We start from the raw sequence: 16093 nt of genomic DNA, 5'->3' as shown, positions 1-16093 counted from the left end.
CATGGGTTGCCCTTCGGACTGCTCGCGCAGAGTGGCCCACTGCGATCAATTTCCCAGCGATCGCACGGCGTACAAAGAAATGCGCTCCAGCCCGACCTCTTTTCTGTGGCTCGGCTGTAAGGCTACTCCCTTTGAGGAGTTAGATGGGAGCAATTTAGATTAGGCACCCTTCAGTATCGAGAGACATTGGTATTGTGCTCTGTATCAAACACCGTCTAGTGTGGCTGAGAAGGCCAATTCAAGAGTGAGCATCCCTTCCACAGTGAAGACAAATACAATCTGTCCCTCATCCAGCTCCCTGATTTTGCTGGTTTCGGGACTGCCTCTTTGCCTCAGCCTGCTGGACAAGGTTCTCTTCAAATTGGGAGAGGCCGTGATGCAACGCCTGCCTCCAGTCTTGAACGCTCAGATGTCAGGGTTTCCCATCTGTTGATGTCCATTCCTAAGGCCTTCAGATCCCACTTGCAGATCTCCTTGTGTTGCAGCTGTGGTCTCCCTCTGGGGCGCTTTCCCTGCACTAATTCTCCATCCAGGAGATCTTTTGGAATCCAACCATCAGCCATTCTTACAACATGCCCAAGCCAATGTAGACGTCGCTGCACAAACAGGAGCGCCTCCCCCCTTGAAAGCTGCCCTTTCCAGTGTGATCAGACACACACCTTTGCAGCCTTCTGATGGCACCCCAAGTTTTCGGCTCTGTTTATCGCAGACGGAGCAGGGAGCTACAGAACAGGGTCTCCTTGTTCGTTTGGGTCCCTCTCTTGCATTTGTAAAGAGCGAAGAAAAATGTTTGGAAGCGGTCAGCCACTTCAAGCCCGGCCCTATGTAACAGAAAGACAGCAGGATATCATTTACGTAAATTAACAAGCCCTTTTAAGGACTGTCAATTAGATCTCCTTCTCTCTCTGGTTTTATTCGCCTGGTTGCAATGATATGTCAGACCGTTCAACCTTTGACCAAATGGAATAAGAAATGAAAGGTCAAGACACAGACAGTTTTCTTTCACACATAAAGACTTCTCTGTGACAGCAAACCCAGGTTTGTAGCGATGTGTACTCTTGACAGCAAACTGACGTTCCCTCCTGGATCTAAAAGCTTTTCCAGATAGGACTTTGTCCTGGCATTATTTCCAGGTGGTGCAATCCTCTGACTGGAATTGTGTGGTTGTTTCCAGTCTCGAAATGACGTTCTACCAATCTCGGTACTATTATTGCCCCCCTCGGGTTCTCAGATGTTTTTGGACTGTGGAACCCCTCGATTTATTTTTTGTTCCATGTTGTTCCAGGAGACCAGCTTTAGTTCTACATCACTGTGCTATATCCTGCATTGCTTTCAGCAGTGAGGCAAGATAAACCAAAAGCGACGACAGCCAATAACCACACAATGAAGCTCACTTAGACAGTAATGAAGGAGAAAGCCTTCTTGATGACCACAAAAAAGTACAATTATGATAAAGGACAGCAGAGAAGTGCAAAAGCAGTTTCGCCCTAGACCTCCCCCCCCCCGGGACATATTTCCTGGTCAGTTCCCTGAACTTCTATCAGGAAGCAGCAGGAAAAGAAGGAAAAAGGTAGAGGTGCAAATATCTCTTCTAAAGAACTCTGATTTTCTGAAGTCTCTGTGATATAAGGGTTTCCAAACGTGTTTCCCATTCACACATTACAGTTCTGGATCTATACTCAGGATGTTTTAATTTTAAGCCCTGAAAACCACACAGAAAAACCCTGTTTCTTTTTTTTGGGGGGGGGGAGAAAACTAAAAATAAACATTTAATGAATTATTTAACAAGAAGTAAAGCCTGTCTGCTTTTGCCTTTCTCTGAAGCATTAAAGAGACATCTTCACTGAAGTTTCAAGTCAGCTACCCCTGCTTCATTTTAATAATTGATCAATTAAAGAGCAAGGCACGTAATCAATTTTAAAAAATAGGTTGACGGCCCTAGTTAATTTGTTTTACATATTGTTCTGTGCCTGAGGCGATGCAGCTGACTTGATACCATCCTCTCTGGTACCTCAGCAAACGCTTCACTCAAGAAACCAGGGCCGTCTTTCAAGTGGAAACCCGGGTCTGACCCTGCCAATCACCCCAAGTTGGATCAAGTTGTGGTAACTTTTCCTGCGCAGATCTACTACACCTACTCTTTTTGGCTTGCCTGTAAATTCACCCCAAAGAATATATATATATATAAAATCCAAGGTCTCCTGATGCTGGAAATTATTCAATGCACTCATCAGCCAGTGGAAAAACATATTTTGCAGCCCAAAGACTACACAGAGTTTCTGTTCCTCTGGATCTACCATGTCTGTTAGTTCTTGGGAACCATGATCCAGGACTGGATGAAGCCCAAAAGCAAAAAGAACCGGACCAAAATAAAAACAAACAAACAAACAAACAAAAATTATGTTTCATTCAAAGTCCTTCCTGCTACTAATTAAGCCTAAGCAGAAACAGTTCCATCTTTTAGAAAGGAGGGAAGGCTAAAACTACTAATCGATGGCATTATATGGAGATGGGGATGCATAATCTTCTGGGTCACATCAACCACATTGGGTCATTTGGAGGAAGGAAGGAAGGAAGGAAGGAAGGAAGGAAGGAAGGAAGGAAGGAAGGAAGGAAGGAAGAAAGAAAGAAAGAAAGAATTGGGATCCCAGGAAGACTCTCTCTCTCTCTCTCTCTCACACACACACACACACACACACACACACACACACACACGCTATGCTGCCTCTTCCCATGGTGCACACTAGTCTTCTCCAACGTGTTGCTAAGGGCCCCGTTGGCTAAGGATGATGGGCATTGTAGTTCAGCCCATTTAGGGTGTATCAGATATACGTCCAGGAGGCTTTGTTTTGACCTGGAGGGCGCCAGGTATGGAGATCATGTTTCTCGGCCTCCTTAGATATGGATGAGCACAAGGAAACTGTGCCCAGACTGGTGATGTTCTATTTTAATTCTCCACGAAGCAGACCTCTCAGGGGTATACACGTACTCTCGGTAAGAAGCACTTTACTTCATTAGACCATTTAGTTACAGGAGTCTACCTTAGCAACCTGTTTTCCAAGACAGACGTGATGTCTCTGGTAAGGTGGGAAGCAGGATGCGGGACCGACCGTACTGTACATGTTTTCTCTTTTGATGCTTCCGAACATCCTCTCTTCCACCCCCCGTAAGAGTTCCCTCTTGCCACCATCATCGCTAAGAGAGGTCAAGGGAGACAGATCTGCTCCCTATTGGTCTTCCTCTGTCCCTGTCCTGTATCTTCTGAACATGATTTTTTTTTTTAAATTAGAATTCGCAGAACTGACGGATAGGGCCAATGCTCTAAATGAATGCTTGCCAATTGTTTGTTCTTATTACAGTCATCAAAGATAAGGGAACACCAGGAGTAGAGCGCATGGAGGGGACAGGAGCCTTCTATCCCTCGTACAGCTGAATCCCCCCGGGGTTTCCCTGTTGGCAGGTGATGGATCCCACAAGCCTGTCTTTTCTAACGGGCTCTCCTGTTCTTTGATGCAGCCGTGGCTGGCAGGGCGAATCCGTGCTAATGAACTTGCTCGTCACGCGTGCCGAAGGAAACATCGATCCGACAGGAGAAGGACTCCCGGTGTCACGAATCGGAGAACAGGCAAGGGCCCTGAACAATCCATCAGGATTGATTAGTGGAAGGAACGGCTCCACCGCGGGCAAGCCCAGCCAGGGCAGGGAATCCCAATACAATTGGCAGAACCCCTATTTTGGGGGGGGTGTGGGGTGGTGTCTCTCCCTCTGCCCCATGCTGAATTGCTGAGTTACTCCTCTGTTGCATCACTAAAGAGAGAGAGAGATGTTTAAGGCTCATGGTCAGCTTTCAAAACTAAATTCAAAGGAACAAGAGGGCTATCAGAGTGGCTGAGACTGGATTCGAGCTGCAGGAACAGATGATTGGCATAAACAAAGGCTGACGATTGTCCTCTTCGTTGCCACTTTATGGACGACTTTGGGGCAAACGGCAGGAACGTACACTGCCTTTCTACCGTTATGAGAACGTAAGAGCCATGTCTCCCCATGGCCAACCACAGGCTTTTAGAAAGCTCACAGGCTGGACATGAGTCAAGAGTGGTCTCTTCCTGACTCAAGTTCTAAATCAAAATATACTTATGGATTCCAACGATGGTGGCCATGTGTCCTTTCTTAGGTAGGGCAGTCCTCCAGTCGAAGGGCAAATAGATGAGAAGACCCCTTCGGGGGGGGGGTTCCTCCATTTGAAAAAAGATTTAAAGATAAAGAGTCATACCGAGGGGAGATCAGGGACTCCGGTGTGGCTCACCCACAGGTAGCATCACCCGGAGAGCAGGTTCAGCTTTTAGGTATACAAGTCACCTGGATACCGTTTCCTTTCCTCCACTTAGACAACATGCATGGCCATTCTGATTAAAGTCATAGAAACTTATGTAAAGCAGTTCTCTGCTTTTTTGGGGGGGAGTTAAATCTTAGTCTCAAGGTTAGCCTAGTGGCAGTTTGGGGGGAAGAAATACTGTATTTGGTCTCTCTTGGATGAGATCCCCTGTTTCCCCAAGCGGAATTCAGAAAGGATCACTCCATCAGTGATTTTTCCATTTTTCCTTCAGTGTTATTTTTTTGGGGGGGGGAGGGGAACAGCCCAAACAGCCGCGCTGAGGACGTCTACCGATGTTGACTCCCGCCACGCGGAAGGAAGAGATCGAGATTACAAATAAGAAAGCATTACCAGCCTTTGCAACGTCGTCCAAGCTGAAAGAGAAAGGATTACTCACCCAGTTCAGTTTAATTTCAGAAAGGGGGGGGGAAGAGATTAATGCACATTTGAGTCACAACAGAAAGGGGTGTGTGCGCGGAACGAGTAGGAATTAAAAGGATCTTTTCTCATTAATTCACAGACTGTTTTCCAAAGTGGATTGAGAATTATCAAAGCTTCATTAGAGAGGCGGCCGCTATCTCAGCTCGGCATTCCGTGTTGGAGAAGCAGACATATTAGGTTAAAGCTGGACCAAGCTGGAGATGGGGGGCCACGTTGATTTTCTGCACCTCATGATCTCGGAGGTGCAAACCAGGCCTTCTTGAGAAACACCTCAGAAGACAGTGGGGTGCATTTCCTACATCACGGGGGCAGATACCCTAAAAATCTAATTTTCCCTCCCTCCTTCTCTCTCTCTCTCTCTCTTTTAAAACCATCTCTCCCGATGAAGACTTGAGCTTTTGAAAGCTGACACATTTTGTGAACTGATAGTTATAATAAAGCTCTCTCGCCCACCTGTGGGTTTTACATTTTGTGACGTTCTCATCGATCAAGACACGCTCTTTATTTTCTCCCCCTTCCCTTAAAAGCAAAACATGGGGTATAACATTAAAGGGGTTGTTAAAAGAGAACAAATTCGTTGAAACAGGGCAAGATTTTCCAAATTTTGCGCTATTGAAAGGTGAAGACGGTCTATCTAAACAAGAGAAAATATAATTTTGGAAGGATTTGGGAGCAGCAGCATCCAAAATCTGGAGGAAATCTAACTCTACCATTCTTGGCGGTGGATGCAACAGTTTTACTTATGTTTTTAAAAGTTGTTTTAAGTATTATGTGTCCTTTCTCTCTCTCTGTTCTTTCTTATGTTGCCTGTGTCGATGGTAGCTATGTTCATTTTAAAAAAGCAAAAATGTACAAAACTCTGCCACTTCTAACAACCCATGTTGCAAAATCATCTTTCGTTTGTATTTATCTTCTATTCCCACTAGTGGAGTCATGCCTGCTTAGGAAATGTAGGCAGGGTGGTTCTAGCTTGCCGCCAGATCAAAGACATGGGATCTGTCAATACTGCTTGGCTGGAAACGTGAGATGTGCTTGTTCATTTCCTTTCCGTGGGCCTCCGAGGGATATCTGATCAACCTCAGTAGGAAAAAGGATGCTAGAGGAGAGAGGGCTTTGATCCGACCCAGCAGGACTCCTTTCACTTGAGCAAGAGGGACGCCCTTGGTCCCTTTAAAACTGGAATTGGAAACAGACAGGCTGAGACTGGCAACTCTGATGAGCAAACCTCGGTTTCAGGCAGGACACTGCTATTTATTAGTGGCTTCCAACCTTCAAAATGCTACTTCTAACCTATAAAGCCCTAAACTGTTTGGGTCCAAGCTGTCTCAAGGATCATGTCTCCCTTTCTGAGACTGCTTGGGTGATAAGATTATCAGAGGAGGCCTTTCTCTTGATCCCACCACCTTCACAAGTGTTCCTGATGGGGACCCAGGAGAGGGCCTTCTCTGTGGCCGCTTCCAGACTTTGGAACTCCCTCCCACTGGAGACCCGCCTGGCCCCCTCTTTACTCTCCTTCTGCAAGCAGGCAAAGTCCTTCCTCTTCAGGCAAGCTTTCCCTGAGTGACAGACTGCCTGAGTCAGGTTTGTTAAATGGATTGCTGTACTTCACTGCCTTGAATGTGTTTTGGTGTTGCTTTTGTTGATCGTTTTTAGCACGATCCTGTGTTTGATCCTTTTAGTATCGTATATTCACTGTTAATAGCTTTCCATACTGTATATTTTAATGATGCAGGCCACCGTGGGTCCTTTCCAAGGAGAAACAGATTTGAAATGAATAAAAATAATAACAATTAAGTACTAGCCAGGCCCAATGCTGTTCAGCTTCCAAAACTGGATGAAATGGTGTGTTTTCCGCTGGCCCGGTGAAGCTGCTCTGTCTTTCCCTCTATGGCAAATAGAACGTGAACGACGTGTGTATTTCTCCATCTATTGATAAAGATACAGCTGTTGCTTCAAAAAACACACATAATGCCTACAAAAGAAGTGGATTTAGAAGGCAGAGGACACCAGATGTCTTGTAATGCCACTTCTCTACCCAGAGAGCTCAAATTATTCTGCGAGGCAAGAGGTAAACGTTGGCATTTTCCTACTTTTTTTTTAGCTTCTGGGTTCTATTTCCACCACCCCGTGGCAAACTGGATCACAGAGAGACCGGCCATGGTGGCCACCCTCCTCTTCCTCAGTGCCTCTGATGTTGGTGGGTTCCCACACACCTCACTAAGAGCTACGGTCACCGTGGAGGAAAGACACACCGGAGAGACAATGAAGGAAATTGCGGGTACAGGAAGGGAGAAGAAAAGTTTTGCAGTATTTATAGCACGAGAGCCCGGGAGGCTTTGGAGTGATGATATAAAATGCCGCAGGGGTGTAAGATGGCTCCGAGGATCACACTCCCCCCCCCTTTGGCCTCGGGAGAGGAGGCGTGAAATAAAATCTTTTCACGCCTCCTCCAGGACGATTCTCACACCTTTTCATCTGCCATGGAGGAGCAGATTGTGAGTTGTGGCGAGGGCATGTGGTGTATCAAATTTGGATTTTCTTGGCACAGAATTTCTTGCCTAGCATGGGGCCCTGTTCCATGTTTGTGCACGCAGCCATGTGCAAAGCGAGGCGGTAATTTGCTGATTTATTGATTTAAAGCTCTTTTTAAAAAAAAACAACCCGCCTTCCGTCCTAGGTGATCAAGGCAGTAAAAAAAAAAGAGAGACATCCCAAATGAAATAGGCCACCGTGCAATAATAAATAAAGCTGTCAAGGCACATCATAAAGAAAAACAAACCAGAGCCAATAAAAGCAGCCGAGCAAACGGAACATAAACAAGAACATTTTAATAACACCCAATATGAGTGTTCCTGCACATTCGTGCACCTCGGTGTCCTTGCCCCATGTGCGAACGTGGGTGAGCACGAATGGATGTTAGAATAACTCCCACTCACAACTTATTGTTGTAATGAATCCCTCCAGAACGCTTCCCTCAAAACCCGCAAGAACATAATCACTGTCTTATTGGATTACAACGAAATTTATTGAAGGCTAATATCCTGTCTCTAGCAACAGCTGGCTAGAAGCCTTCGGATGCTCACCTGCAGGGCATGAGCAATTCCCAGCTTCTTAAAAAAAAAACACACACAACCAACAGCCACTAATCGGGTACACAGATATAGTGCCACTTTTCATGGGGGTTCTTCTTAAGAATTGTGGTTGATAGCTACTGAGCAGGGATGGGGCTTTGATGGGTGATTTGACCCGAAGAGGAGGAATTCCCACTGAATTAGGAGACTGGAAATTCTCTCCCCCCCCCCCCAAGAAAGGTCCTTCCTTATTACTTAGACCAGGGTTGAAGAATCGGGGGATTTCTACACACATTTGGCATTTCAAAAATTTATAAAAATGGGCATTGTCCTGTCCATTAGCCATGGCGGCTGGGTCTTCTGGGAAACAATTGGACCATCACAATTTTCTCCAGCCTTTACTTACACCAGAAGTGGGATCCACGTGGCCTGTGGCCAGGGTGGGTCACCCACAGCCATTTTTCCAGGCCTGGGACCAATTCCTGACCTCTTGCACCCACTGATGGGAAAGAGAGCCAAGAATTGGCCTCTTACATCAGACCAAAAGAAAACTAGCAACGCAGATGCTCAGCCCCTGAACTGTAACTGTTTGGAATCGGCTGCTTAGAATGGCGCTTTGGGACTACAGCTCCCAGCGTTCCATATTCTGGCTGTGAGCTGCAATCCGAACAAGTAACTTTGCTGGTCTTTATTAAATCTTTATTAGAGATGCTTCTCTTTAATCCATGTGCATCGTTTCAGTGGCGGGCTGACATTTTTAGGGGCCCTGAAGCTTGAACTGTTATGGGAGCCCCTTCGCAACCGGCAGCAAAGTCTGGGTAAGACATTAGTTTCACAACAGATCCACCTCTAGGATCTATACGGTGTCTTGTTGCCCAGAGAAGTTTGTTTGGTGAGGACTTGAATCCGGGCATTCTCTATATGAGGGAGACCAAGCAGGCTGTCAACCCGTTGCTGCTGTGGGCCTTGTTCCTTCACCTCTAAAAGACATGGCAACAGACCTATGCTGGAAATTAGTACACGCGGAAGGCTAAAAATTCTGAAATTATAACAAATAAATCCTTGCTAGATCTCCCCACAGTCCTAGGCTAAATATGCCACCGAAGTAGCAAAATTCATCTTTCTAGCAGCAGAGTTTGGCATCTGCCAGATCCGCGAGACTCAGGCGCCACCCTGATGACACGCAGCTAGAATCGAAGGCCGCTTCTGTGATTCATTCTCTGTTTCCAACCTGGCCTTCAGTGTTTCGTGAAACCTCTCCCTTCTCCATAGAATAGGCATCGTATGCAGCTGATTGGAAATATCCCTTTGTTGGATTACAAGTCACAGCTGGTTGGGAGATGCTGGAAGCTGTCCAGAAATAAGGAGCGTTCCCACCTCTGATGGTTTCACACCTACCCACTCGGGAACATCTGGCCCTCAACCAAAATCTGGCATTCTCCACGGGCCCACATGTTCACCCGTGCAAAGATGCAAGCTTAGAATAGGGATTTTAATTTTTAAAATACAAGCAGCAGCAGAGATCACTGCCTGAAAGAAGCCTAGATTATTAAATTTAATTATATTGTATTAAATATTAAATCATAGCTATAGTTGGCATCTCACCTCTCTCTCCCCAGAATGAGTCTTGTTCAAATCCTTTTGCCTGAAGAACTGGCATAAATCCACCAGGAGCATATTTTCCCCAGCGCAGAAAAAGGAGCAGGGCAAAAGCTATACCTGGTGAATTTCTGACTTGTGAAGAGCTGTAATTCCCCACCACCACCACCAGAAATCTTAACAAGGTTTAATAATAATAATAATAATAATAATAATAATAATAATAATAATAATAATAATAATAATAATAATAATAATAATAATAATAATAATAATAATAATAATAATAATAATAATAATAATAATAATAATAATAATAATAATAATAATAATGCAAACTTGATCTGGGTAGGGAGAGAAATTCCCACCCCTCCAATGCACAGATGAGAAAACAGAACAAAATTCTTTCTGGGTCATTTCCTGATTCTCCAAAAGTAGGCCCACATGTTCTCACGGGTTGGAAGACATCCATAAAAGTTAGAAAGAATGGAAGAATTTTCTGTCTCAATGCTGTATCTCTTCTATCTTAAGGGACCCATCCTGAAGATGGTTTCTGTTACGATCTCACCTCTCAGCCTCCCAAAAACCTGGATCCAGTGACTGAAATGGCATGCATCAATGCATTTCTATATTAATTAACATTATGGGGAGGGAATGTTGCGATTATATAGAAATGCTTCCAGTTTCTTTCACATTCAACCCCTACGTCCAGAAATAAAGTTTGTTCTATGAGTCCACGGGAAATTGGCAATTGGCATGGGAGTTGGGGGAGGGGGATGTAGTTCAGGCCATGTACTGGTACACCAACTTGGGATGTATATTTATTTATTTGTTCAAAGAGACGAATAAATATACATTTTCAGGTGATCTTTGTTACAGTTCAACTCAAGACTCAAGGCAAGCAAATTGCCTGTGAGCTGGAAAGCAGGCGGACAGGTCAAAGCGTAGGGAGCCATGAAGGCAGAACATCTTGAGATGGTACAGTAGGACACCAACTGTTTTGGCCAGCTGGCAAATTTGCTTTCCTTCTTTGGATATGTTGTTTTTATGTGTTGGAAGCCGCCTAGAGTGGTCGCAAGACCAGATAGGCGGGATATAAATTAAATAAATAAATAAATAAAGTTGTCCCCACTTAATGGGTGAAAGAATGGGGGGGAGGCACTGTTTCTCACTCCCAGGTTTCAAGAAATCAGGCATCAGTCTGTTCCGTCTTTGATGTCCATTTTTGGTCAAGAGTATTTCCCAATTAAGGAAATTCCTTCATGTATAAGGAAAAATCCCCTCTCCACTCCCAGGTTTGCATATGGACCATACTGCTAGCCTGGTGAGAATTGCAGGATTAAATCTAGTCTCAACTGGAGTAGATCTATTGAACAATCAGATTTGCACAAGTGTTGACTTAACGAGCCCCATTCATTCCATGGGTCTCCTTTAGTAGAGTCTTAGCAATGGATGGACCTGCTGTCACTCTTAACTGGTCTTGGATCCTCTTAAAGGCACAAACATCACAATTTTCTGCAGGATCCAGTCCCCTAGTTCTTTCTTTTGCTTCAGGATGTGGCCATCTCTCCTCCAGTAGAAGGAAAGGATCTCGATTCACATGCCCAGATTAAAGCCCAGGGCGAAGAAAGAAACCTCTTTCCCCACCCATTCAAGTCAACCCAAATCCATGGCAATCAGAGCGTCCCTAACTGAGAGTTAATCATCATTGGAGCATTACGGTGGTGGAGACGTTGCTCTGGAGGTGGGCTGGTGGGGGAGACATCTCTCCTGGCGCTTTTCCAAAGAGAGGGAAAAATCTGCCTCCTGAGAGATCCGTCAAAACGAGGAGAGATGGTGGCTATAGCAACTGTCCGGTTGGAAAGGATCGGGAGAAAAGGAGGGGATCAAGTGTGAGATATTAAACCGTTCTGCTCTTTGCTGATCCTGTGGTCATTATTTATTGCTGTTGTTATTCCAGGGCATGAGAAGGCGCAGAACATCATCTTTGGGGAGGTGCGTGTGCGTGCCTGTGTTAAATTAGTCTTTTTAGGATGGCAAGGAATTAATTCTGCCTAGCTGTATCTATGGAGCATAGAGAGATATGGATTCAATGCAAGGTCCGCTCCCCCCCCCCACGCCACCCCCAGGCCAGGTAGGAACACCCATCCTGTCAGCGTAAACATAGTCAGATCTATAGTTTGGAGCGGGGAGAACATGCGCCAGGACCACGGTGAGGCTGGATTGGGGGGGGGGGGTATTGTCAACTGAGGTCGCTGTGCTGGAGCGATCCCCGTGACACGGGTTGTCTGAATCCGGCGGGTAACAGGAGGACTGGGAAGGCTGGCAGGCAAGGAGGACGGAGAGAGAGAGACGTGGGGATAGTGGTGGGGGCGGCGGCGGGAGGGAGACCAACACACCGGGAAGAGTAAGGAGTAGCTAGAGCTGGCAGATCTAGGAGGGTTCTATCCGGCGCACGCACGCACACACACACACACACACACACACACACACCAGGTGGTGCTGGCCCCAAAGGAGGGTGGTTCTGGATCATGCCCAGCCGCACCCTCCAGGGTGCCCGGACGGTAAACTTCCGAATTCCTTGCCCAGCTTTGGGAAGGGAGAGAAGGAGGGATGGAGGGGAAGAAGCCCAGGTAAGGGAAAGCAGGACAGCCAGACGGAGGGACGGCCAGAGGAAACCACGATCCATCCTCCACTACCACCACCCCCCACCCCGGTCCAGGGGTCTTCCCGGCGAGCCCCCTCCCCAAATCACCTACCTTTCCTCTGCGCCCTTCGGGAGCCCCTTCCTCCCCGGCGGTGGGGCTGAAGCCCAGCCGAGCCGAGCCGAGGGGAGCCGGTCACTTCCTGGCCATGTCGCTGGCTGCTGGGCGCAGGCTGAGGGTCGGGTGGCGGCAGTGGGGGAGCCGGGAAGCAGCCAGGAAGGATGCCCAGGCCGGAGATTGAGGTGCTCTGGGGTTCGATCCCGGCCTCCGCTTCCTTCCCTCTCCGGTGGGAAAGAAACCCCCCCCCCCAAAAAAAAACGCGTCCCTTCCTCGCAGCCGGGAGAGAGGGAGCGCGAAAGCCCGCCTCTGGTGAGGACGGGAGGGGCAGCGTTGGTGTGTGTCTCTCTGTGTGTGTCTGTGTGTGTGTGTTTGTGTAGGGGCGGGGAAAAGAGGAAGGAACCCTCAGGACCCACAGAGAGCAGCGCTTGGAGGGAGGGCCTGGATGGGGGAGAGGAGGGGGGGCACCCACAGACACCCCCCTCTCTTTTTAGATGCTGCGGAGAAAAAGATGCGATCGGGGCCCAAGTGTGGACCAAGGGGTGGGAGGGGATGAGGGGCAGGCCTGGCAGAGCCCCTCAAGCACCCCCCCAAAAAACTTTGCTGTCTCCCCCCACTAGACGCTGCCCCCTCCCCTGCCAGGGATGCGGGGGGGGGAGAGGGTCGCTCCACCTACTGACCCCCCACGCCCAACCCACCGATCCCTGCAAGGGACTGCTTGCTCTCGCTCTCTCGACACGAGCGGAGTCCCGGGAAGTCGAGGCAGAGGCGGAGGCTTCAGCACCAGCAACCGGTGGACAGCTCCCGGGCGCCGGGCCCCGCCAGCCTTTGCTGCATGGATGGATGGATGGATGGATGGATGGATGGATGGATGGATGGATGGATGGATGGATGGAGAGTCCGAGGTGCCTTCTATTGGCAGCATGTGCTGCCCATCCGGCAGGATTCTCCTCCTAGACCTCCTCCAAATGCATAGATTTTCCTCTTTCCAGACCATACTTCAAAGGTCCTTTGCCAGCTTTAAAGACCACATGCCAGCCCACCCACCCCCTATTTAAGATGGGGATGCGGAGAATGGAGTAGGAACCATGGAGTCTCAGCCCTGTTTCACGTGCAAAGGTCGCCTTCGAGGCCGGTTGCTGTGCTGGAGACAGAGGCTTCTTTTCAGCCTCAGTTTGTCCTTCTGCAAAATGGGGATTCGCAACGGTGCCTTGGAGAAGGGGAGGAAGGAAGGCAGGTTGTCCGTCAGAACGGGCTACACAGCCAAGATCAAAACATCTTCTGTAAGTGAGAACCACCCAGCGCATATCCAGTACCTTGGCTCACGTCTCAGTCGCCAGTCACACGCTGGTGCTAGGGGCCGGCGTCGCATCCGCCAAGGGCTACATTTCCTCTGGGATAATTTCCCGGGGACACATCATGGCGGCAGCTGGGGCCAAATCCAGCAGACAGGCAGTAACATAGCCAGGAGGCAGATGTTGTTAGGCACTGTCAGACTGGAACAGACCGACAGTGATCCTAACAGGGTTTTCAAGGGACGGGAGATATTTAAGAAGTGGTTTTACCAGTCCCACTCCCCCAGTGAGCTTCCATGGCTGAGTGGGGATTCGAACCCAGGTCTCCAGAGTCCTAGGCTGTCACTCTATCCATGACACCACACTGGGAATCTGACGGAGGCAGAGTGACCCCTTTTTCTTTCTTTTCCTCTTTCTTCGCCTCCAGCCTCATTTCTCTCCTTTCTCTCCTTTCTTTTTGGCATAGCCTTCCCTTCCCTTTGCTTTTCTTGACTCTGCATCTGTACATTTTTTTCTGCCTTCAGCCTTCTCTCACCCCTTTCTCCCCACCTTAGCCTTCTTTTTCTCCCTTTTTCCCCTGGCACAGCCCTGTGTGTGCCCCTCTCTGTGCATCCCCTTTTTCCCCTTTCTGCCACGGCTTTCTCATTCCACTTTCCCCCTCTTTCCACTTCTTCTGCCATAGCCTTCTTTCCTTCTCCACCCCTGCCTTCAGAGCCTCTCCCCTCGGTGGTGGGAGTGGGGCAAGCCAGGCCAGGGCGTTGGAGAAAGATGGAAATCAAAAGAAGCCCCCCACCCCACCCTCCAGAAACAGGCAGGCTGGGGAGGACCAGTTGTCTACAAAAAGCGAACAATCCTCCTTTCAGTTGGGTTTTGGTATCCTGAACACGTCTTCAAACCTTCAAGGGCCACCTAGGGAATTCACACCTAAAATAAAATCCAAGTTGAATTTTTGTTCAACCCCCCCCCCCCAAAAGAGACACACGTATGGCAGGGAGAAAAGGCTGGTAGCTTTCAAAAACACACGGTCTCCAGGCCTCAGCTGCGCAGCCACAAAATTGGTTTAACATTCAATTTGTAAACTGCTCAAAGGCTCCCAGGTTGGGCTGTGAATTGGCATTGCCCACCACGGCGCAGGCACAGATCCCCTGATGCCTCCGTGCGCAGGCTGTCCTTAGCCCGCTCCTGGAACGGTGCTGAGATGCTACTGATGCTTCTTATTTCATTGCAAGTTCAGGCCAAATCTCCCTGGGTAACTTTGGGCCAATCATCCTACCCCCAGCTTGAGCTGCCTCGTAGAAGGGTTTGTGAGGATAAAGCGAAGAAACAGAAGGGACAGAAGTTTAACGGACAAAGCATGAAATGTGCAGTTTTGTGCAAAAGCTGAAGACCTGGAGGAAGGAGGAGGACAGAGGGAAAATGGAGAATCCGAACTTTTTTGCTTCCAGGTAGAAGCGGCGAGAAGCTACTGGATGCTCACAGAAATTGGAAGAGGTGGGAGAAGCCATCTTCTCTCTCTCGTGGAATGTTTTCAAGCCAGGGAGGAGAAAGTAGAAAAACTCTAGATATTGGTGGATCACACTACCCATCCTCCCTGACCATGCTGGCGAGGGCTGATGGGAGTTAGAGTTCCACATTTAGAAAGCATTCATGCCCTCAATCTTAAAGGAGGTCTCTGTTGTTTCTTATACAGAAAGTGCTGTTGAATACCTGGGGGCAGAAATATAATGTGTCTTCAGAGAAATGACAAGCTGACTCCTTCCTCCTTTAATTTCTTACTTAAGCCCACCTCAGCTAAAGATTACGAGTGTAATATTCTTTCAGTTCCTGGGCTTCTGAGACAGACCAGGGACGAGGCACAGGAGGCACCCGGGAGAGGAAATGTAAGTTAAATGGCAGTTTATTTTTAAGCCTGCTTAGTCTTCCTGCTCAGCAACATGCCTGGGATGAGCTCATAAAGATGTGAGCAGAAATGGGAATTTAACCTGGTTTAGATCATGGCAAGAACGAAAACAGAACAGGACTTCCCTGCCACGCACCAGTATTTTGAGAATTGCAATGTGGTGGTGGTGGTGGGGATAGAAATAAGGAAAAACTAACATTTCTGCCCGAAAGGCTGCAGATACCACATCATCATCTTCACCACTCTGAAATCATGATAAGATCCTGAAAATGCTTACATGCTTAACCCATGCCCTCTCTCATGGATCATTGGTTCCTACCTGCCAGCAGGATCTGGCCGCGGAATCTACACATCGTCAGCTTTTTCTGTCGGCAGAGCTGTGCAGATCTGCCTAAAATTATGAAAAGAGGCAGGCCTGCCCGTCTTATATGCCTGGAGATACAAGAATCAGCAGGCTTCTTCTCCCACTTCAAACACCAGCTGAACACTCAAGGCAAAACACGTGGGGTGGGGCACCCTGGCGGTGCTCTGAGCTATGCAGTGTTTTTAACACACCAGTGGTTAAGCGCACAGTGCTTGTCAATGAAAGGCACCGAGAGAGAGCACACCCTCTATGCTCCACAGGGCACAATCAGGTGTTCTTTCCCCAC

The 16093-nt window shown here is 47.9% G+C and overlaps 1 protein-coding gene across 1 annotated transcript in view; it reads right to left on the bottom strand.

Annotated features, from left to right (window-relative positions):
• The window catches only part of SLC8A2 (solute carrier family 8 member A2), a 66938-nt gene extending 54608 nt beyond the window's left edge, over positions 1-12330 (bottom strand). The window contains exon 1 of the mRNA XM_072979977.2: positions 12246-12330. The gene's annotated coding sequence lies outside the window, so the exon portion shown is untranslated. The remainder of the gene's footprint in view (positions 1-12245) is intronic.
• Between the last annotated feature and the right edge of the window lie 3763 nt (positions 12331-16093).

This window comes from Pogona vitticeps, chromosome 9, assembly GCF_051106095.1.
Source record: "Pogona vitticeps strain Pit_001003342236 chromosome 9, PviZW2.1, whole genome shotgun sequence".
In the NCBI taxonomy this organism is placed as follows: Eukaryota; Metazoa; Chordata; class Lepidosauria; order Squamata; family Agamidae; genus Pogona; species Pogona vitticeps.
The sequence above is the reverse complement of the archived record's forward strand: the minus strand, read 5'-3'. Positions and strand labels throughout refer to the sequence as shown.